A 24,702-nucleotide genomic window follows, 5' to 3' on the forward strand; every position below is an offset into this window, starting at 1 on the left:
TTGAACTTCCAGCCACTGGGTCATGTTATATCTTTCTCTGCCAGAAAGAAAAGACCCTGTCCCCATCAAAATGTTGCACCCCATGAGTGCATCTACACTGCACCTGCAGGTCGAAATAAGATACGCAATTTGAGGTATGCAAATTGTGTATCTTATTTCGATCTAATTTCAAAATAGCTTATTTTGAAATTTGGCGCTATCTACACGGTGCCAAATTTCAAAATAAAGCGCTATTCTGACAAGTCCCTTTGCCCTTGTGGAATGAGGGTTACAAGGATGCTGGAATACTGTGCCCGTTGTTTCAAAATATATTTAGAAATAACGGGTGCATTTAAAGTAATGGAATAGTTATGTCGGGATACTTCCGGTATCCCGAAATAGCACCGTTGTCTAGTCGTAGCTGTAATAGCTGTAAATTCTTATAGACTGTGATCAAGATACTCTTTACCTTCTCTTCATTAGGCTAAATCAACAGAGCTCCTTGAATCTCTCACTGGAAGACATGCTTTCTAATCTCTGAACTTTCTCCAATTTACTAACATCCTGTTTCCACTGTGGACACCAGAACTGGACACAGTACTTCACACATTGTCACACATGTGGGAAATACAGAGGTAAAATAACGTCCTGATTCCTAGTCAACACTCCCCTGTTTGTATAACCAAGGTTCTCATTAGCTCTTTAGGCCACAGTATTGCACTGAAAGGTCACTGTCAGCTGATTATCAACCATGGTTTCATGAGGCATACCTGCGCCGGTTGACAAAGGCTTCCTTATCGACCGCGGCGTGTCCAGACTACCCTGATCTGCCAACAAACAGCTGATCATCAGCTGGTCGGCAGAGCGTGGCAGACATTTAAATGTAAATGAAGCCGCGATTATTTAAATCGCAGCTTCATTTCCCTCTGCCAATCAGCCTAATCTACATGGCTCCATCGACGGAGCCATGTAGTTTAGAGACACCCTTTCAGAGTCTTGGCTTCCCAGTACAGAGTCCCTGATAGTGCCAGTATCACCTACATTCTCTATTTCCAGCTGCAGGACTTCATATCTTTGACCAGTTTACTAAGGTGGTCATATCACTCTGTGATCTCACCTCCAGTCTCTTCCCCATTCCCCTAATCTTTGTGTTTTCTGAAAACTTTTTCAGTCTTGACTTACTGTTTTCTTCCAGGATACTGATAGTAACTGCATGACTGGGTCCCTATTTTCCTGGTGTCTCCATTTCTTCACTTGTAAAACTTCAATAACAATATTTGCTTACCTTGGCTATTTTGATAAAATGAATACGTGTTCTTGTATTTTTGAAAACAGCCTCTGTGATTAGAAACATCTCGATAAAAGTCTATGAACTCTTTAGACTACGCATAGAATTCTCTTAGACCCTTGGATAGAAGTCACTATAGAAGGACAAAGTATTACCCTTATTGATCTTTTCTCACAAGAAACGCTAGTGAAGAAGGAGATCATGCAGGGAAAACCATTTTAAATATGCTTTAGGGCGAAAGTTATGCACCATGTAATTCCCATTTAAGTTCTATATTGCTGATCTTCTGCACAGGGGTGAATTTTGCCTGAAGGCTTGTCTACATGGGCAAGTTGTACCAGTTTAACTGAAATCAGTTTTTAAACTGATACAGTTAAATTGCTGCAAACCCCTGTGTTCGTTTATTTCCGTTTAAATTGCACCATTTCCCAATTGACTTAAGCTAACCTGAAAAAAGCCACTCAAACCAAAATACGCGTGTCTGGAGAAGGTTGCACTAGTTAAAATGCAAACCTCAGGTCATTCTGGTGTAACCTTCCTCAGTAGATAAAGCTTTTCCCCTCCTGCAAACAAGCAATCAAGTTCATTTTCTGAGAGTAGATAATATTTCTACAAATCTTGCCTTTAGAACAAACATCCTAGAATATGTGTGTAGTTTTCCCCCCTTCTAAAACAGACTCACAGTCCTCTGTGAATGATATCTCCACTCTCATCAACCACAGCCTGTCTGAATAGCATCCCATTTTTGTCCCTTCTAAAATGAAATGTGTTCCATTCTAGGTGCATAGGAGGTGAGAGAGTAAAGTCCAGATTCTGATCTCCTTGGCACCAGTGTAAATCTAAAGTCACTCCATTGACTCCAGTGATGTGACTCCACATAGATACCCCTAGCAATAGAGATCAAAATGCATCCCTAAGTCATTTATTCCCCCAAATTAATTCTAGGTTCCTTTCAGTTCCATTTTCTATGCACTATTCAAGAATTTATTCAAAATCATGCGATCCCTAAAATAATCATTATTCCCTACATTATGGCTAGTATTATATCCCATGCACTTTCACTTACAGGCATGTCTGTCAAAGGGACCATTTTTCAGCCTCACAGCTCCCATGGCTCTGTCACTTTCTTACTTATAGAGGCCCAAAATGGAAACTATTTTTCTTTTCATTATGAGCTGTCACTTTTTCATCTTGGCACTACAATGATAGACTTTCATTCATCTTCTATATTACCTTTCCTGAAGCCTCTGACACAGACTGACATAATGCAAAATGCGGGAGATCTCAGAGCATACGCTAGCGATTTCTGGGAAAGGAACTCGCTTGTCTTGCTTTGTTATTTTAAATATATATTGAAAATCTCGAGCTGTATTTTATGGTGGCTATGTTAGCAGGGCTTCTCGGTTTGCGAGGATTATTGCTAAGCAACACTCCCCTATCCCGAATGGGAGAGGTTTGATTTGATATGGGATACAAACCTGCTGTTGCCGTCACCTTTTCTAAGGGTAATGGGGAAAAGTGTGCCACAAATCAGTGTTGACATACAGAGGATAAAAGGGATACACGCACTGTGGTTCCAGGCAGGGCCACGCTCTGTAACAGCTGAGTGGTACGCTGGTGATGCCATGGGAAACACTGGGAGGCTGAAGAATGAAATGGCCCTTTTAATGAATTATATCTATCAATATGACATTATGTAACCTCATGGATTATAACCACTTTTGGATGAATTTGTTAGTAGCCTGCTAAGAATTGCCTTCCAAGAACCTGTTGTAACTTTTTTATATTGTAACTAAACCCCTATTTTAATCTGTTAATACATATAGGCTATGTCTAGATTGCATCCCTTTTTCGTAAAAGGGATGAAAATTAGACGTATCGCAATTGCTAATGAAGCGGGGATTTAAATCTCCCCCCGCTTCATTAGCATAAAAATGGCTGCCGCTTTTTTCGGCGCGGAGCTTTGCTGGAAAAAAGCGCCAGTCTAGACGCGGATCTTTCGGAAAATAAAGCCTTTTCCGAAAGATCCCTTATCCCTTATTTTAAGAGGTCTTTTGGTTCTACAATCATCCCTTATTTTAAGAGGTTTAAATCCCCGCTTCATTAGCAATTGCAATACGTCTAATTTGCATCCCTTTTATGAAAAAGGGAAGCAATCTAGACATAGCCATAGACTTGTAAGGAAACATTTTAAGCTACCTGTACATCTAGACTACAGGCTTTTGTCGACAGAAGTCGACAAAGCTTCTGTCGACAAAGAGCGTCTAGACTACATCCAGTTCTGTCGACAAAGCAAGTCGTTATGTTGACAGAACTTGGTGGTAGTGTAGATGCAAGTATAGTTTTGTTGACAAAAGGCCACTTTTGTCGACAAAACCCTGTAGTCTAGATGTACCCTCATTCAGGGTACGTCTACACTATGGGACAAGGTCGAATTAAGATATGAAACTTCAGCTATGTTAATTGCGTAGCCAAAGTTGAAGTAGCTTAACTCGATTTTTGGCACTGTCCACATTATAGGATGTTAAAGGGAGGACACTCTTCCTTCAACTTTCCTTACTCCTCGTGGAAACAGGACTACTGGCATTGACCAGAGTTCCCCTCTCAGTTCAAATTAGCTATCTTAACCAGACCCGCTAATTCGAACCCTGGAAGATCGAGAGTGGCAGCTTCGATCTTCTCCACAGAATAGATGTACCCTCATAGATTTAAAAGTTGCCATTTTTCTACCAAGGAACTAGAGTGAGAGACTGCAGAACTAAACTTCATTTATAAATTTGACACTGGTACTCTGGGCTTGAAAAAAAGACATTAACTGGTTATCACACTACAAATTCAATTTCTCCTGCCTTTGACATCTGCATTTTCACATCAAAAGCTATGACTGGGACAACACATCCACTTAATTAGCTTCATTAACACAGGTCCTACAATTGACAAGTACTTCTTTTCCAGTTATATATATCTTGGTTTCTGTTATATCCACTCCAACTCATCTGATGAAGTATGTCTTACCCACAAAAGCTCATGATACTATACATTTTTGCTAGTCTGTAAGGTGCTACAGGACTACTCATTGTCACTACATTATAACTAGAAGTAACTCCATAGTCTAATAAAAATCCCATATTAAATTTTGTACTGCCTTGACATTGTTTAATGTTAGGTGTATGCCTGTAATCATATCTAGAACGCGAATACAGGTGTGTGTGTAATGTGATCAGTCCTGACACCATCCTGTGTCGGTAACCAGCTGCCAGCACCACCTTGATGGTCAAAGAACAATGCAGGCCTAAAAGATGGGTGCAAAACTATAGGACTGGGTCTTTTGGTTCTACAATCATCCTCCAGGAGCATCAGTGCTCTCTGACATACCTTGGCTCCCCTCCTTGTGTCTAGAGTACCTGGCCAGTGGACTAGCATGAGCAATTGAGGCTGGTAATTATATCCCATCTGTGGAACTGTGTGTGTGTATGTGTGGTGGATAATTTTAGTAGCTAAGGTCAGTAAATGAATTCTGCCTTCACAATAAACATGGCATATTGCCTTATCCCCCAAACAAAGTCCTACTTCTCCAAGTGTAACAGAAGCACCTGCTTAAATTACCACTGAGTCTGCAGATTTTGGAAGAAGAGAATAATTTTAATCCACTTTTCAGACTAGAAAAAGCAAATAGTCATTCACAAATGGCACTGAAACCGCTCTGGACAATACTGATGTAAAGTAGTCAGTGGGCATTGCTTCTCAGCATTTGTACTACATTCACTGCCGTGATTTCTCAGCAACTAACACATTTTCAAACAATAAGGACAACAGTAGTTCCCTGCACTACTTCTACCTCAGACTACACTGCTAGCACTGCTTGGAAAGGAGACATCTAAGGGGGAGGGATATATGATAGAGGTCTATAAAATCATGACTGATGTGGAGAAAATAAATAAAAAAAAGTTATTTACTCCTTCCTGTAGCACAAGAACTAGGGGTCATAAAAGGAAATTAATAGGTAGCTGGCTTAAAACAAACTAAAGGAAGTATTTCTTCACGCAACACAGAGTCAACCTGTGGAACTCCCTGACAGAGGATGTTGTGAGGGCCAGGACTTGAATAGCGTTCAAAAAAGAACTAGATAAATTAATGGAGGTTAGGTCCATCAATGGTTATTAGGCAGGATGGGTAGGAATGGTGTCCCTAGCCTCTGTTTGTCAGAGCCTGGTAAAGGGCAACAGAGGATGGATCATTTGATGTTCAACCCCTTATGTTCATTCCCACTGGGGCAGCTGGCATTGGCCATTGTTGGCAGACATGATACTGGGCTAGATGGACCTTTGGTCTGACCCAGCATGGCTTCTTTTATGTTCTTATGATCCTAAAACCATTGGTAAAGTAACTCCTGGAATTTGTGTGATTGATGTAGCAACTTCTAATTTACTCCCTTCATCACAGCTGCTAGTGTACATGGAATAGCTAGGGAAGATGTCAAAGGAGCGGTTTGCATGCCCCAGCAATCCCAGATTGCGGTGTCATTTCATTGGAAGTCAGTGCAAGACAAAATGGTCTCCAAGCTGCACTACTCTACACTGAGGGCCAGCCAGGCACACAATCCACACAAGATTCTGGGAAGTACAAACTAATGAACTGAGGACAAAGGAGATCAAGTCACTCAAACTCCTCATGGACTCATCCAACGTCACATAATACATCTATGACAAAACAAGGAACAGAACTGAAGGCTTACAACTGCCAGACCTTGCCCTGTAAGTGTAATTGACTAGTAAGTGAGTGTTTTAGGTCCCTCTCCATCTGCAAAGGGTAATAAGAAAGGGTATGTCTACACTGCACGCTTATTTCAAAATAAGCTATTCCGGAATAAATACTCCAAAATAGCTTATTTTGAAATAGCACGTCTACCCTACAGGGAAGCCTCAAAATTAGTTTCTTGCAGGCTACCCTAATGTGGACGTGTTACCTCGATTTAGAGCCCCAGGAGGCACTGGAGAGTAATTACTTCGAATGGCCCTGGGGTGGAACTATTTCAAAATAGCAGCAGTGGAGCATCCACACTGTGGCTATTCCGAAATAGCAATATCGGAATAGGCATTATTCCTTGTGGAACGAGATTTACAGAAGTCAGAATAAGCCATCTATTATTTCAAATTTATTTTGAAATAGCAGAATTTCTGTGTAGATGCTCACATTGTGATTTTGGAATAACGACCGTTATTTGGACGTGCCTACACATAACGCTGCTGTGTAGACACGCCCAAAAAAACCTTTAGTGGAAGCCAAAACAGCTGATCCTTTTAGCTCTGGACATCCCCAGTTCAATCCCTAAGGTCACCCCAAATGGTGGTCATCACCCAAGAACATTATAATTGTCCCCTCCTATGGTCCTTTAAAAAGCAGTTAAAAATAAATATAAAGTAACCTACAAGAGGTAAATGGCGAAGAGGAAAGATATTGCTAGTCCAGTGACAGTGTCATCTTTGACAGACAGATGCTTGTCTGTGAAATTCCACCTTATCTTTCCTTGGCCACTTCACGTCATTAGAGTTGATTAAATTTTGATTAAATGCAAGTGTTGTACTGCTACACTGTATTGTTGCATTAACACATGAACTGGCAGCTGTATCATACTCTGACAAGCATTTTAAAAATCAATTAAAGCAATAAAAAGAGACAATATATTTTATTCCGATGAGGTTTCCTTTATCTATCTATCTATCTATCTATCTATCTATCTATCTATCTATCTATCTATCTATCTATCTATCTATCTATCTATCTATCTATCTATCTATCTATCTATCTATCTATCTAAGAAAAGTTGCCATGTTTTAGGGATGATTCAATATTAAAGTCAGCAGGAGTTTTGCCATTGATTTCAAATGAGAAAAGATGGAGCTCCAAAATTCTATGGTATTTTTTTGTAAACACCTAAGGACACCATTTCCTAAGGTTTACAATATCTAGGCACAGGTTTGCTCTCTCTCTCTCTCTCTCTCTTTCTCTCTATGTCTACTCTACAGTTTTTTCCCCAAAAATGGACGGTTTTCCAAAAAAACTTCACTTACGTCCACACTGCAAATGTGTTCTTTCAAAAAAAAAATGAAAAGAACTGAGGAGGTTTTCCGACATTGGTAAATCTCTTTCTAGGAGGAAGAATCCTTTTCCCAAAAGAGTTCTTTTGCAAAAAGGCGTGTGTGGACGGGGAAGAAGGAGTTCTTTCAAAAGAAGAGGAAAGAGGAAAAAGCACAGGTGCCCTGGTGGCCATTCCGTCCATAGTAATCACAGCTGAAATGCAAGAGAGCATCCATTTAGTGTGCACGCTCTCTTTCGGAAGAAGTTTTTTCTGAAGATCTCTTCCAGAAAAGCTTCTTCCAAAGAAGCCTGCAGTCTAGATATAGCCTCTCTCTCTCTCTCTCTCTCTCTGTCTCTCCCACTCTGAGTCTGATTTTCAAATTTTCTGAGCACTCACAGCTCTCCTTGACTTCCACTGGTCCCAATGTCAACATCCCAAATCAACAGTCACTTTTTAGAATCTCTGCAATAGCCTTTTACTTTTCTGCTGAGATTAAAAAGATGTGGATACATGTCCTCTAGGAACAGAAACTAGAATGCCGATTAATTTCAGACACACGGCTGAGCCACTAAGAGAGGGTAAGGATTATTTTCTTTTTCCACCTTTTGACTATCTTTGATCCAGGGAATCATCATTGATTTAACTATGAAAGTTTCAGTATTCCAGACAGTCTCAAGATATACAGCGGGACCACTGGTTAATTACAGCACTCATGGCATGCCACACACATGTACTTGGACGGACCATGAAGAATGTAAAAGCTACGGTTCAGATATTTAGACTTCTGCTTACACTTTTTACACACTCAGGGTACGTCTACACTGCAGGCTTCTTGTGCAAGAACTTTTTGCACAAGACTCCTTGTGCAAAAAGTTCTTGTGAAAGAGTGCGTCCACACTACCATGTGCTTTTGCACAAGAGATGTGCTTTTGTGCAAGAGCGTCCATGGCAGTGTGGACACTCTCTTGTGCAAGAAAGGTCATTTTAGCCATAGAGGTTTCTTTCACAAGAAACCCCTGTTCCCATCCACACATGCCTTTTTGTGCAAGAGCTCTTGTGCAAAAAGGCTTATTCCTTGTAGAAAGAGGAATAACTCTTGCGCAAAAAGACCTGTGTTCTTATGATTTACTGTACTTTTTCTTGAGCAAGAACACACTTGGGCTACGTCTACATTGGCAAGATTTTGCGCAAATACTTTTAATGCAAGAGTTTTTGCGTTAAAGTATTTGTGCAAGAGGGCGTCTACACTGGCATGTGCTTTTGCGCAAGAGATGTGCTTTGGCACAAAAGCATCTGTGCCAGTGTAGACGCTCACTTGCGCAAGAAAGCTCCGATGGCCATTTTAGCCATTGGGCTTTCTTGTGCAAGAAATTCACTTTGCCTGTCTACACTGGCCTCTTGCGCAAGAACAGTTGCGCAAGAGGGCTTTTGCCTGAGGGGGAGCATCATAGTTCTTGTGCAAAAAGCCCTGATTTCACACATTAGAATGTCAGTGTTCTTGCACAAGAACTCCCCGCCAGTGTAGACAGGCAGCATGTTTTTGCGCAAAAGCGGGCGCTTTTGCGCAAAATCATGCGGGTGTAGACACAGCCTTGTGGTGTGGATGCTCTGCAAATTTTTGTGCAAAAAATGGCTGGTTTTTCACAAAAACTCTGCAGTATAGACGTAGCGTCAGTTTCCTGCACTGGTACAAATTACATGTTCAGAAAATTCGGAACGTTTAGGCCAAGATTTTTTTTTTCAATAGCACATCTTCCTCCTTTCCACTTAATAATGAATGATGGGGAAACTTTAGTTGTGTAGGAGTTTGGGTAGGATAACTCAAAAGCTGAGATGCTGGCCTTAACTTATAGTATTTCTTAATACACTCTATAGGCAGCATAGAGCCATCTGGGGTAATTATTTTTGAGACTTATTATCAGCTCTGGGGACAGAAGTTCTCTGTTTATCCAGAGAACAGATAAGACATGGGCATTTCCCCCACCAGTGCACCTTACTTCTAACATGGAAGGTCCAAATCTAGAGACGGAAGAATGATTCAGTTACCCTTGATTTGTGCTTAATTTGTGTCAGGGCTTAGCCCCGCCACCTCTAGGCTCGGCAATGCATCGCCCAGCACCTCTGGGCTTCCTGCATCAGTTAAGAATATAAAAATCATTGTTGGAGGCCCCGTACTCTTTCATTACAAATTAAACACCATGCCTTATGAATTAAATCCTTGGTTTCTCTGCAGAAACTGCTGGGGAGGAACTAGAGTTCCAGCTAGCACTACCGGGGGCAACTTCTGAACTATGCTCATCTGTCTATAAGGAACTGGATGTAATTAGACTCAGTTTTGTGACATTACTAATTTTCTTGTTTGGGGCTTATATGAATTTAGCCTGATTTCTGTGGTCTATAAATTAAGCTGTAATTTTCATTAGAACAGTCTCCTTACTGAATTTTCTGGAACTTCATGTTTCTGATCAACTGTAGTATATTGCATAGATAGTTTTTCTTTTATCTTTTGGGTATTTAAGAGTCTAGTTCTGGATACAACCAAGAGCACAGGAGATGTCAAAAAGTGAGAGAAAAGAAGGTGACCAAACTATTCCTCAAACTACATAAGAACTTAAGAACATAAGAATGGCCATACTGAGTCAGACAAAAGATCCATTTAGCCCAGTATCCTGTCTTCTGACAATGGCCAATGCCCTAGAGGGAGTGAACAGAACAGATAATCATTAAGGCTATATCTAGACTGCAAGCCTCTTTCGAAAGAGAGCGTCTAGACTGCACGGAGAAATTTCGAAAAAGCGGCTTGCTTTTTCGAAAGAAAGCATCCAGTGAGTCTGGATGCTCTCTTTTGAAGAAGCCCTATTTACATTGAAGAACGCCTTCTTTCGAAAGAGGAACTTTCGAAAAAAGGCGTTCTTCCTCGTAAATTGAGGTTTAACGCCATCGAAAGAAAAGCCGCATTCTTTCGAATTAATTTCGAAAGAACGCGGCTTGAGTCTGGACGCAGGGGAAGTTTTTTCAAAAAAAGGCTACTTTTTTCGAAAAAACCCCTGAGTCTGGACACAGCCTCAGTGATTCCTCTCCTATCACTCATTTCCAGCCTTTGACAAACAGAGGTGCAGTGCACCATTCCTACCCATCCTGGCCAGTACATATTGATGGACCTAACCTCTATGAATTTATCTAGTTCTTTTTTTAATCTTGTTAGAGTCTTGGTCTTCATAAAATCCTTTGGCAAGGAGTTCCACAGTTTGACTGTGAACTGTGTAAAGAAAATCTTCCTTTTATTTGTTTTAAATCTGCTACCTATTAATTTCATTTGGTGACCCCTAGTTCTTATGTTATGGTACCAAGTACATAACTTTTCCTTATTCATTTTCTCCGTACCTGTTATGATGTTATAGATCTCTATCATATCCCCCCTTAGTCTCCTCTTTTCTAATCTGAAAAGTCCCTGTCTTTTTAATCTTTATTTATATGGCACTGGTTCCAAACCCCTATCATTTTTGTTGCCCCCTCTTTTTTTTGGCACCTGATTGCACTTGAGTTTCAGGTGATGATTCAGGTTAGTTCTTGAACTAGATTGCATGTCCTTCCAGATACATTGTTTAGGTCAGCTGAACTTTAACTTACTAAATAAACTTAATAAAACAACAAACAGTCTGGTAGGACTTTAAAGACTAACAAAACATGTAGATGGTGTCATGAGCTTTCGTGATACCATCTACATGTTTTGTTAGTCTTTAAAGTGCTTCCAGACTATTTGTTGTTTTTTTACGTGTATCCTGTACAGACTAACTTGGCTACCCCCTGAAGCTTTTTAGCTTACTACTCAGTCTATATGTCTGAATGAGTCTATACCAAGCTGCCAGTCAAACCCCAAGGAATGGTGTTGCTGGCATAAAGAGGATTTTTTGAGGGGCAGAGGGTAAATAGACCTCTTTGCCTGACACACCATAAAAGAGTATACAAAACAAGGCTTATAGGCTATTAAGATGATAATTGCTTATAGAACTGCTAGAGCATGGGATCATTTCAGACTAGTCCACCTGAGAAATTCAACTTCAGTAAGCCCGAAAAGTGACTGAAATAAATTAGGAGATCTGAAAGATTCAGAATTGCATCAAGCCTAGATGAGCAAGAGGAAGCGAATCAGATAAATACATTAATACACACACGGTGACGGGTGAGGCAGATGACATTTTATGCTCCTTTAAACTGACTGATGAAGATCAGACAAATTAGAAATAGCTGTGGACAAGTTCAAGAACGTCTTCTGGTGTGCACTAAAAGGGAATCTTAAGGAGATGCTACTCATTCATCGTGGAAGGGAATATTCTGGTATCCCTGTGCTGTTTAGCAGGACATCTAGGACTTTGCAAGGTGAAAGGAGACACAGTAAAAATACTGAAGGTCTAAGTCGGGAGAAAGTTAGGGCAATATCAGAGAAGGGAATTCGAACATAAAAACCAAACAACACATAAAACAAAAATCACTCAGTGGCAAGGAAGGCAGGGTAAAACGGTCAAAAAGTAGCAAACTGTGTTAAGAAATTAATTGAATATTGTAGTCATGAGATTATCAAGCAGCTAAAATAGGTGGTCCATTTAGAGCAACTTAAAAAGGAAGTCATATGAGAAAAAGCATTTCAATACTATCCAGTATATTTTATTAATGTTCTAAGCACATAAAAATGGCCATACTGGGTCAAACCCAAGATCCATATTGCCCAGTATGCCATCTCCCAACAACGGCCAATGCCAGGTGCCCCAGAGGGAATGAACAGAACTGGTAACTATCAATTGATCCATTCCCTGTTACTAATTTCTACCTTCTGATAAATGGAGACAAGGGACACCATCCCTGTCCATCATGGCAATTAGGCATTGATGAACCTATTCTCCATGAATTTATCTTGCTCTTTTTTGAAACCTGTTAAAGTCCTAGTCTTCACAACATCCTCTGGCAAGGAGTTCCACAGGTTGACTGTGTGCTGCATGAAGAAAAACTTCCTTTTGTTTGTTTTAAACCCACTACCTATCAATTTAATTTGGTGATCCTTAGTTCTTGTGCTATGAAAAGGAACAAATAGCACTTTCTTATCTACTTTCTCTACATGAGCATGATTTTATAGACCACAACAATATCCCCCCCTTAGCTGTCTGTTTTTTTTAGCTGAAAACTCCCAGTGTTATTAATCTCTCCTCATATGGCAGTCGTTCCATATCCTTAATAATTTTTGTTGTCTTTTTCTGAATTTTTTCCAATTTCAATATAATTTTTTTGAGATGGGGCAACCACATCTATCCGCAGTATTCAAGATGTGGGCATATCATGGATTTATATAGACAATATGTTATCTTTTGTCTCATTATATATCTCTTTTTTAACAATTCCCAACATTCTATTTGCTTTTTTCATTGCTGCTGCACATTGACTGGATGTCTTCAGTCAAATCAATGACTTTTAACAAAATTCCAAGGAAGTCTACCTTTTCAAAATTAAATGCTTTGTCTCTTTGATTTGAAACAATTTTTTGTTTCACATTTTACTTCATTATATTTCAAGGTAAAAAATAAACCCTTGAAAATTAAATGAAACATTTTGTTTTGTGTCAAACAAAATAATGTGATTATTTTTCCAAATGATTCTTTTTGGAATCACAGAATCACAGAACCAGAAGAGGTCATGGGGTCCAGTCCCCTACCTTCACGGTAGGACTAAGCACTGTCTAGAATCATCCCTGACAGGTGTCTGTCTAACCTGCTCTTAAACCTCTTCAGTGATGGAGATTCTACAATCCCCCTGGGCAATTTATTCCAGTATTTAACCACCCTGACAGTTAGGAAGTTTTTCCTAATGTCCAACCTAAACTTCCCTAGCTGCAATTTAAGCCTATTGCTTCTTGTCCTATCCTTAGAGACCAAGGAGAATAATTTTTCTCCCTCCTCTTTGTAACACCCTTTTACATACTAGAAAACCACTATCTGGTATGTCCTCTCTGAGGGTATGTCTACACTACCCCGCTAGTTCGAACTAGCGGGGTAATGTATGCATACCCAACTTGCTAATGAAGTCCGGGATTTGAATTTCCCGGGCTTCATTAGCATAAAGCCGCGCCGCCATTTTTAAAAGCCGGCTAGTGCGAACCCCATGCCGCGCGGCTACACGCGGCACGGGCTAGATAGTTCGAACTACGTAGCCATTCCGAACTATCTGTACTCCTTTTAAAAATGGCGGCACCGGCTTTATGCTAATGAAGCCCAGGAAATTCAAATCCCGGGCTTCATTAGCAAGTTCGGTATGCATACATTACCCCGTTAGTTCGAACTAGCGGGGTAGTGTAGACATACCCTCAGTCTTCTCTTTTCTTAACTAAACAAGGCAAATTCTTTCAGTCTTCCCTCATGCCTCATGTTTTCTAGCACTTTAATCATTTTTGTTGCTCTTCGCTGGAATGTTTTGGCAAACTGCAAAAGTTAAAAAAAATAGTTTCAGTTTGACTTGAAACATGTGTTTTCAATTTGATCACCAATCCTAAAAATTAGTTGTTCACACTGCTCTCTCTCTCTCACTGAGGGGAAAAATTAATGGGAGTGAAAAATCAATTTTACGCACAGGCCTAGACAGCACTTGTATTCCTCTTAGGTCTTCTTCTGCTGCTCATCACAAGGTCTAATTAATGTAGAGTCTAATGTAGCAATATTCTTTTGATTGAGTTTATTGAGCTTTGGATCATTCCCAGGGTCAGCTTTCCATTCAAAATTTACAGTCTCAGTTTTACTAAAAATGTGATGGCTACTTTCGCAAGCTTTCATAAATGGTGTGATGGGTCAGTACTAGATGTTTGGTGTGTGGGGGCTCAAGCAGGACAGAATCTCTCTGTTTGGAGCAGAGGACGAACAGAATTCAGTGCTACCTGTACAGATTAAGCTAGATCATATGTAGTTGGCAGCAAAATAATTTCTATATAGCAGCTGCCTTGGTACGCAAGACATGTCCTATCTGCCTAGTCAAGTGAAGAAAAAAAAGGCACTCACCAACCATGATGGGAAGCAACGGGCATTAATTCAGAAGAAAAAAAAATAAACTGATAGCCATTCACTGCTAAAGTCTATTACCTTGTGTGTCTTTCTTCACTTGAGGTAACATGCTCTCCTTATTCTTAAAACCCACCTATTCTGTGATGTGTTTTGGACAGAAGCTGAGTACACAACTCTGTGATTGTTTTGTTCTTCAATGTCAGATATCAGGGCCAGTGCATACTCATCGCTTTATGAATCTGCGAATATTTACTAAGCCAAAACGTCATCACTCTCTTACAAACCATGTGAAATTGATGTTGCTATAGTTGGACATTCCAGTGAGACAAAGATAAGAAAGTATTAGGGGAAGGAGTGGCATAGAAAAAAATAGCATTGTTAGCCATGATGGTCATGATGGTCATGAATTGATTTTAATTAATACAAGACAGCTTCACTCTCATCTTTGCGGTAACACTGACTACACATTTTATGATGTCAATTATCAGAGGGATAGTCATGTTAGTCTGGATCTGCAAAAGTGACAAGGAGTCCTGTGGCACCTTACAGACTAACAGATGTATTGGAACATAAGCTTTCGTGGGCAAAGACCCACTTCGTCAGATGCATGTCATGCATTTGTCATGCATCTGACAAAGTGGGTCTTTGCCCATGAAAGCTTAGGCTCCAAAACATCTGTTAGTCTATAAGGTGCCACAGGACTCCTTGTCACATTTTATGATGACACACATGGGACTTGATTTTCAGTGCTATGGAGCACCCACAATTTGTGTGCTAAGCATTGTGTGTGCTCAGCATCTCTGAAAATTCAAACACTTGTTCCGGCATCCCAATTTGGAAATGTAACTCTCAACCTTCTGGAGGTTGATGTTACTAATGTGTAAAATGGGGATGTTTTGTGCCTGTCTTGACATGTCTGGATATCTTTTGATCTGTATGGGATTTCAGATTTGCTTATGCTGAACCATTATGGTTCATTAATGGATCTCAAAGTTTCCATATTATTACAAGCCAATTTCAAAAACCAGCTTGAAAGGGAAGCGGCAGAGCTGAATTTCATTGACAAGTTTGATATCTACAATAGGGCTACGTCTACATTGGCAAGATTTTGCGCAAAATAAGCCGCTTTTGCGCAAAAACTTGCCACCTGTCTACACTGGCTGAGAGTTCTTGTGCAAGAACACTGACATTCTAATGTAAGAAATCAGTGCTTCTTGCGCAAGAACAATGACGCTCCCGCTCAGGAAAAAGCCTTCTTATGCAAGAGTTCTTGCGCAAGAGGCCAGTGTAGACAGGCAACGTGAATTTCTTGCGCAAGAAAGCCCGATGGCTAAAATGGCCATCGGAGCTTTCTTGCACAAGAGAGTGTCTACACTGGCACAGATGCTTTTGCATCTCTTGCGCAAAAGCACATGCCAGTGTAAACGCTCTCTTGCGCAAATACTTTAATGCAAAAACTCTTGTGTTAAAAGTATTTGCACAAAATCTTGCCAATGTAGATGTAGCCTTCAAGTTTAAACAAAGACCTTAACTGGATTACCTGCTACATTCCACATCCTAATGACATAGAAGGCCAATCACCAAGTACTTAAGAGTACTTAAAACCTCTCTATCAGCTTCATTTAGCATGAACACTCTAATTGACTATTCTTTTCCCATTTTTTCTTTTCGTTCCCCATCCCCTCTCTTTCTTTGCTATTTATTTGGAACTTGGACCCCTTAAAATTCATTCATCTGAAGAAGTGGTCTGTGCCCACAGAATCTCAGGATACCATTTACATTTCTGTTAGTCTCTAGGGGTATGTCTACACTACAGAGTTAGTTCGAACTAACTTAGTTCGAATTAGTTAATTCGAACTAAGCTAATTCGAACTAACGCGTCTAGAACTAAAAACTAGTTTGAATTAGCATTTTGCTAATTCGAACTAGCATGTCCACATTAAGTGGACCCTGAACAGGGCTTAAGGCTGGCCGGAAGCAGTGCCGGCAGGGCATCACAGGAGGACTTAGAGCGTGGAGCTGCTGTCTCAGGCTAGCCGAGGGCTGCGCTTAAAGGGACCCGACCCCCACCCCGGACAGACAGTTCTCAGGGGTGCCCCGCTTGAAAACCAGTCCTGGCTTGGAGTTCCCGCAGTGCCCACACTGGGCACATCACACCACTCGGCCATCAGCCCGGCTGCACTTGCCGCAGGCTGCCATCTGGGGAGAGGGAGCAATTGGGGGGCTGCAGGAGAGCTTCCACCCCCAGAAGCCCGCAAAGCCAGCCCAGTCCTCCCCATCGGGGGCTCGTACCCCATTCCTCCCTCACCTCCTTTCACTTACCCTTCCCTAGCCCCTTTTCTTGATGTACAAAATAAAGGACAATTGTGTTCAAAAATGGAATCTGTCTTTAATGAACAAAACTGGGGGAGACTGGGAAAAGGAGGTGGGAGAGGGGAAGAGAGAGGCTGGGAGAGGGGAGGACAACTACAATGATCAGGGGTTGGGAACAGGTCCCATATGAAGAAAGGCTAAAGAGACTGGGACTTTTCAGCTTAGAAAAGAGGAGACGGAGGGAGGACTCTAAAAGCAGGAGTTGGGTGGAGAGGGTGCATACAGAAAAGTTCTTCATTAGTTCCCATAAAGAAGGATTAGAGGACACCAAAGGAAAGGAATGGGTAGCAGGCTTCAAACTAGTAACAGAAAGTTCTTCTTCACAAAGCAAAGAGTCAACCTGTGGAACCCCTTGCTGCAGGAGGCTGTGAAGGCTAGAACTAGAACAGAGTTTAAAGGGAAGTGAGATCAAGTCATGGAGGTTGGGTCCATGGAGTGGTATTTGCCAGGGGGTAGGAGTGGTGTCCCTGCCCAAGGTTTGTGGAAGGCTGGAGAGGGATGGCAGGAGACAAATGGCTTGGTTACTGTCTTTGGTCCATCCCCTCCAGGGTCCCTGGGGTTGGCCGCTGTCGGCAGACAGGCTACTGGGCTATATGGACCTTTGGTCTGACCCAGGACGGCCATTCTAAGCTCAGGGCTCAGGGTCGGGGGTCTCACTGGACCCCCTTGATTTTCATGCACTCCTGCTCCTGGGTGGCCAGGCTGGCAGCTCTCCTGCCCAAGCCGGCCACTTTCCTGTGCCTAGTGCGGAGATTGTGGACAAGGTCCATGATGTCCGCACTAGCCCAGGCGGGTGCCCGCCTCTTGCGGTCCCAGGCAAGCTCCCGGGAGCCACCAGCCTGGTCCCGGGAAGATGGGGAGGGCTGGGGGGCATCGGGTGGCTGGCTCGATCCGTGCCAGGTGCAGGGTCTGCTGGCTGGGTGCTGGCAGGCTTGCACCTAGCACGGGCACCGTAGCCAGCCTGTGCCCCTTTAAGGGGTCTGGGGCCGGGAGGGGGGCATAGTGTTTCCCTGGTGTTGGCCAGAGTGGCCACCAGGGAAACCTGGGAAGCCTTAGCCTCCCACTAGTTCGAATTAAGGGTCTACACAGCCCTTAATTCGAACTAGCTAGTTCGAACTAGGCTTAATCCTCGTAAAATGAGGTTTACCTAGTTCGAACTAAGCGCTCCGCTAGTTCGAATTAAATTCGAACTAGCGGAGCGCTAGTGTAGCGCCTATGAAAGTTAGTTCGAACTAACTTTGTAGTGTAGACATACCCTAAGGTGCTGCAGGACTATTCATTGTGTTTTTTTATTACGGTTGGGACTTTATAGAGATATCATGCAGATCCATTCCTCCCATTATCATAGGTGGGCCTAAAAGCTCAGCTTATAATTAAGATTGCCTTACATTTCCCATTATAACATCTGCTGTTTAGTTGCCTATAATGAGCTGAAGTTTTCTAAGCCGGGTGCCCACCTTGGGCTGCCTGTGAAAATCCATCCAAATTTGGCCAAGTGATAAACCTTTAAAAAAATCACAGCTTGTCCCTGCTTAGTACAGACTTCTCAAAGTTCAGCAGATTTTGTCTTCACTGAGCACACTCAGAACTCTCATAGCTCCTGCATGTGGTTGGATTAGATCCCTACAGAATGATAGCGCAAGCTCTGTCCTGTCACTGCTCTTTATGCTGACCAGCTGGCATGGGCCATCACCAGGGCTAAAAAGGCAAATTCAGGCTTTCTTTTAATAACTGTTCCTGGGTGCTCTAGGCTTGGAGGGATTGGTCACTGGAACGGAAAGCAAAGACCTGTGCACCCCCTGCTTTCACTGATACCCCCAGCTGGCATCCAGGCAGCGTGGAGGAAAAAGTCAGTCTGAACTAAATGCGGAGGGGACAAAAAAAAAAAAAAATCAGACCATGGGATAGGAGTACTAATTTTCTAGGTGCTCAATGACATATCGGGTGGTCTGATTTATGAACTGCTGTTCACTGTGGGAACTGCAGAAATATTGCTAGGGTACTGTAAGTATGCCCCTGTAGCTCCACAGTGCAGAAACAGACTACAGCAAGGGAACTGCAGGAATGCCACCTCCTCTAGCAGTAGTAGCTGGTATTCTTTTTCAACTTTTCCTGTATCTATACCAGGGGTTAAATAGACATAACTACTGCACTCAGGTGTGTGAATTAGCTATGTCAATCTAAATTTTAAATAAAAATGAGTGGGCCTATGGCACCTGAGATTAACCAAAATATATAGAATCACGAGTTTGAGTTTACATGGGCAAAACCCACTTCATCAGATGAATTGGACTGGAAATAACAGAAACCAAGAGGACTTTATAACAGCAGAAAAAATGCCTGTTAAATGTAGGACCCACGTTAATGAAGCTAATTAAGTGGATGTGGCTGGATGTGTCCCAGGCATCGCAATATATGTATACGTATATGTGGTAGCCATCACTGTCACTTTCTGAATCAAGATTTATTTTTTTTCCCTAAGATATCTGCTCTAGTTCAAATAGATATTAATTCAGCAAGTCCTATGGCTTGCATGATGCAGGAGGTCACATTAGAACTTCACAATTGTCCCTTCTGGCTTTATAATTTATTAATCTATTTTGTTCACATTTTGCAGAAGTAAAAACTGAGACATGGACAGATTAAATGACATGTCTGGCAGGCACCATGGTCTAATGGATCAGGCATGAGCTTAGCAATCACAGTTTCTAATACTGATCCTGCAGTGATTTACTGACCTCAGGAAAAGACCATAAATCATATGATATGGTATTCTCTGTCCCTCTGTGACTAATGCCTTCTTCTTTATAGGAACGTGAACACCTTGATGTTGCACGTAGCTAAGCAGTGCATTGTCATATGTTTTGGGAAAAGAACATCTGGAATAGCTAGGGAAATAGTTTGTCAAGTTCCTGAAAAGTGGCATCTACTTCACAATCAGTACCATCAAGGATAGGACTTCGAGTATCTCCTCAAGTTCTGAGTAGTTTGTGTGACAGATCTGGTCACAGAGATCCCCTTGATACTGTCACTTGTGCTCAGCTACTGCCTACCTGTCCCCTGTAGTGTCTCGCTACTCTGTTCTGCTGAGTCAGACCTTCAGGTCTCCTGTAGCATTAGCACAAAGTTGGGGTCATAGCCCAGAGCAGAGCCACACATACTGAGATGAGCTCAGCTGTAGGCTCAGTCTAAGGGTATGTCAACGCTACAGCGCTAATTCAAACTAACTTAGTTCGAATTAGTTAATTTGAACTAAGCTAATTCGAACTAACGCATCCAGACTAAAAAACTAGTTCGAATTAGCGTTTTGCTAATTCGAACAAGCATGTCCACATTAAGTGGACCCTGAACCGGGGTTAAGGATGGCCGGAAGCAGTGCCGGCAGGGCATCAGATGAGGACTTAGAGCGTGGAGATGCTGTCTCAGGCTAGCCGAGGGCTGTGCTTAAAGGGACCCGACCCCCACCCTGGACAGACAGTTCTCAGGGGTGCCCCGCTTGCAAAGCAGTCCTGGCTTGGAGTGCCCAGAGTACCCACACTGGGCACATCACAGCACTCGGCCATCAGACCGGCTGCACTTGCCGCAGGCTACCATCTGGGGAGAGGGGGCATTTGGGGGGCTGCAGGAGAGGTTCCACTCCCAGAAGCCCGCAGAGCCAGCCCAGTCCTCCCCATAGGGGGCTCGTGCCCCATTCCTCCCTCACCTCCTTCCACTTACCCCTCCCTAGCCCCCCTTCCTGATGTACAAAATAAAGGACAATTGTGTTCAAAAATAGAATCTCTCTTTATTGAACAAAACTGGGGGAGACTGGGAAAAGGAGGTGGGAGAGGGGAAGAGAGAGGGTGGGAGAGGGGAAGGCAACTACAATGATGAGCGGTTTGGAACAGGTCCCATATGAAGAGAGGCTAAAGAGACTGGGACTTTGCAGCTTAGAAAAGAGGAGACTGAGGGGGGATATGATAGAGGTCTATAAAAGCATGAGAGGGGTGGAGAGGGTGCATACAGAAAAGTTCTTCATTAGTTCCCATAATAGAAGGACTAGAGGACACCAAAGGAAAGGAATGGGTAGCAGGCTTCAAACTAATAACAGAAAGTTGTTCTTCACAAAGCAAAGAGTCAACCTGTGGAACTCCTTGCTGCAGGAGGCTGTGAAGGCTAGAACTAGAACAGAGTTTAAAGGGAAGTGAGATCAATTCATGGAGGTTGGGTCCATGGAGTGCTATTAGCCAGGGGGTAGGAGTGGTGTCCCTGCCTGAAGTTTGTGGAAGGCTGGAGAGGGATGGCATGAGACAAATGGCTTGGTCACTGTCTTTGGTCCATCCCCTCCAGGGTCCCTAGGGTTGGCCGCTGTCGGCAGACAGGCTACTGGGCTAGATGGACCGTTGGTCTGACCCAGGACGGCCATTCTAAGCTCAGGGCTCAGGGTCGGGGGTCTCAGTGGACCACCTTGATTTTCATGCAAACCTGCTCCTGGGTGGCCAGGCTGGCAGCTCTCCTGCACTAGATGGCCACTTTCCTGTGCCTAGTGCGGAGGTCGTGGACGAGGTCCACGATGTCTGCACTGGACCAGGCGGGTGCCCGCCTCTTGTGGTCCTGGGAAGGCTCCCGGAAGCCGCCAGCCTGGTCCCGGGAAGAGGGGGAGGGCTGGGGGGCATCGGGTGGCTGGCTTGAGCCGTGCCAGGTGCAGGGTCTGCTGGCTGGGTGCTGGCAGGCTTGCATCTGGCATGGGCACCGTAGCCAGCCCATGTCCCTTTAAGGGGTCCGGGACCGGGAGGGGGGCAATAGAGTTTCCCTGGTGTTGGCCAGAGTGGCCACCAGGGAAAGCTGGGGAGGGCTAGCCTCCCACTAGTTCGAATTAAGGGTCTACACACCCCTTAATTCGAACTAGTAAGTTCGAACTAGGCTTAGTCCTCGTGCAATGAGGTTTACCTAGTTCGAACTAAGCGCTCCGCTAGTTCGAATTAAGTTCGAACTAGCGGAGCGCTAGTGTAGCGCCTATCAAAGTTAATTCGAACTAACGTCCGTTAGTTCGAATTAACTTTGTAGTGTAGACATACCCTAAGGGACTTGAAACACTATCCAGGTTCACAACCCCAAATTTGTTACATGATGACAATTCAGCCCAAATTCCCCAAATATTGCAATAGGGAAAACAGGCGATTTTTCCTTTCTGTTTATGATCTCCCCACAACATTGCTGTTGCTACTTTTCTTTTTTAAAAAACTGTTTTCATTGACACTTTTTCTTTTCTCTTTTTTCTTTGCTATTTCACCACGGGCTTTCTGCTTGAATTCAAACTGTTTGTCAAATGTGATAATGGGCGGAAAGCCATGACACGAGCAGTTAGTGCTACTGCTGCTGTCTTTAGAGGATTTCTCTGGATGTAATTTTCCTGATCTTAATGTAACTTTGCATTTGACTTACAATTCCAAAGCCCTTCATAAAGGACAATGCTATTGCTTGGCTAAATAGTACACTCTGGTACTGCTGTTCATTTTTTTAGCCATGGAATTGTTCAGTTTGTTCAGATCTAGATTCATTTTAGGATCCGAATTTGAACATCAGCTCTGTTTTTAAGTCTCGGCTTGACAAAGCCCTGGCTGGGATGATTTAGTTGGGGTTGGTCCTGCTTTGGGCAGGGGGCTGGATTTGATGACCTCCTGGATGACCTTTTCCAGCCCTATGATTCTACTTTCTCCCTAAGAAGACCAGTTCACTTTTGGTTTACACTGTGTACAATGCAGAAAAAGTTGGGGAGGCTCGGTATGCATTCAACATCACACCTATGGCATTGTGGAAAGTCTGTAAAACTGCATCAGGAACTCAGGAAGGAGAGGGGCAGAGGAGATACCATTTGGGATTATGTTACTTCCCTTATTATAAAAGGGAATTCATTATTATAACAGTTTTGTGTTCCATGGTAAAATAAAGTGATTTTTTCAGTGATTGTCTCATTAGCACATGGCACACAAAGGAACAAGGTAATAGGGGTGTGGTCCTTACTCTATTTTGAACTGCATTGCCTGTTGGGATGTAGGACGGGGATTCTCTGTTTGTGCATTTTAAGCTGCTTGGAGAAGAAATGTGGTTCATCTATTAGAATAAAGGACTTAAAAATAGAATACCTGCATTTAACCAGGTGCATTACACAATGGATAAGATGTGTGTCCTTGAGCTAGTCAAATCTATCCACCTGTACCTTGAGGATAATAGTTGTTACCACAGGGATGCTGGGATGCTTAATTAGCAAAGATGCTGTACAATGTTTGAATGAAGATGTTACCTTAGTTGTTGGGGGTATAGTGTGTGTGTGTGTGTGTGTGTGTGTGTGTGTGTGTGTGTGTGTGTTTGGAGAGTGATTAGTGAGCAATCTGTCTCATCCTTTGCTCTGCAAAAAAATCTCAGATCTCATTCTTGGGTGCTTTTATCAATTACACCTCAATACACTCACTGATATTTAGAATCATAGTGAAGACCATGATGATGTATGGAAGTAAAGAAGAGCAGAATGTGTGTGTGTGCATGCATGTGTAAATAAATGTAGGGTTTATGTAAACATATTCATACATAGATAGGAATCTTATTACCCATGACTGTGGTGCAGCTACCTCTTACATAGAAACAAAGAATCCTAGGGTTGGAAGAGACCTCAGGAGGTCAACAAGTCCAGACCCCTGCCCAAGCAGGACCAATCCCAACTAAATCAACCCAGCCAGGGCTTTGTCAAGCTGGGACTTAAAAATTTCTATGGATGGAGATTCCATGATCTTCCTAGGCAACCCATTCCAGTGCTTCACCACCATCCTAGTGAAATAGTTTATCCTAATATCCAACCTAGACCTCTCTCAGTGCAACTTGAAACCATTGCTCCTTGTTCTGCCATCTGTCACTACTGTGAAGAGCCTGTCTTCACCCTCTTTGAGTTTGGCTGTTCAGTTTTGTATAATACTACCTCTGTGCAGGGCAGGAAGTGACACAATGACAATTATTCCTACTAGAATTTGACAAGCACACCCAACTGAACCCATCTATATCTTGCAGTATTACTATGGGATCTTCAACGGCCACAAAAGGCCTAATTTTATTCCCTGCTGAAAGATGGTACCTCCAGTGGCATAAAAATCCTTAGTACCATGCAAAAGAATTGGTTCCACATTGACTCAGATAGACCTGCCTATTGCATCACCATTAGCTGCTCTACTTTAGATTTCTTTGGTGGTCAGCCATGATCCTGTGATATAGTATACATGATCATGACGTTTAATTGTTTTTATTTTGTTTTATGTTAACACCTAGGGAATGACTACACAGCAGGGCTAAACTCAAAATAAGTTACACATCTTGAGCTATGCTAATTGTGTTGCTTAAGTCAAAATAGCTTATTTTGACTTTTGGTGCTGTCTACACAGCATGTATTTCAAAACAGAGAACTCTTCCCCCAACTTCCCTTACTCCTCATGCAGTGAGGTTTACAGGAGTGGGACTAAGATGCCCGTTGTTTCGAATTTGTTTCAAAATAATGGGGTTGATGTGTAGACGCGCACTACGTTATTTTGGAATAACTGGAAAAACGCTGCTGTGTAGACATAGCCCTAGAGGCCCCAACCAAGTGCATGTGGGGGATCTCTTTATGCCAGGTGATGTACAAAGATGTAGTATGAGACAACAATTCTTGTTGAGTTTACAATCCAAGGGTGACATTTTTAAGTTCTGGCTTAACTGATCCCTCTGAAGTCAATGGGGCAAGAGTTAGACCAACGCTGAGCTCTTTTGGCGCTCCCGTTCTAACGAGATTAGACTGCTAAAGGTTGAATAAAGAAAACCGCATCCCTCCTAGAAGAAATGAAGTCTAGTACACAGGTTAGGGCACTACCCAGGCATTTGCAAGACTGAAGTTCACTTCTTATTTATTCACAAACTGCCACTGTGACCTTGGACCAGTC

The sequence above is a fragment of the Pelodiscus sinensis genome, chromosome 6 (genome assembly GCF_052426305.1).
Source record: "Pelodiscus sinensis isolate ZL-2025 chromosome 6, ASM5242630v1, whole genome shotgun sequence".
Lineage (NCBI taxonomy): Eukaryota > Metazoa > Chordata > Testudines > Trionychidae > Pelodiscus > Pelodiscus sinensis.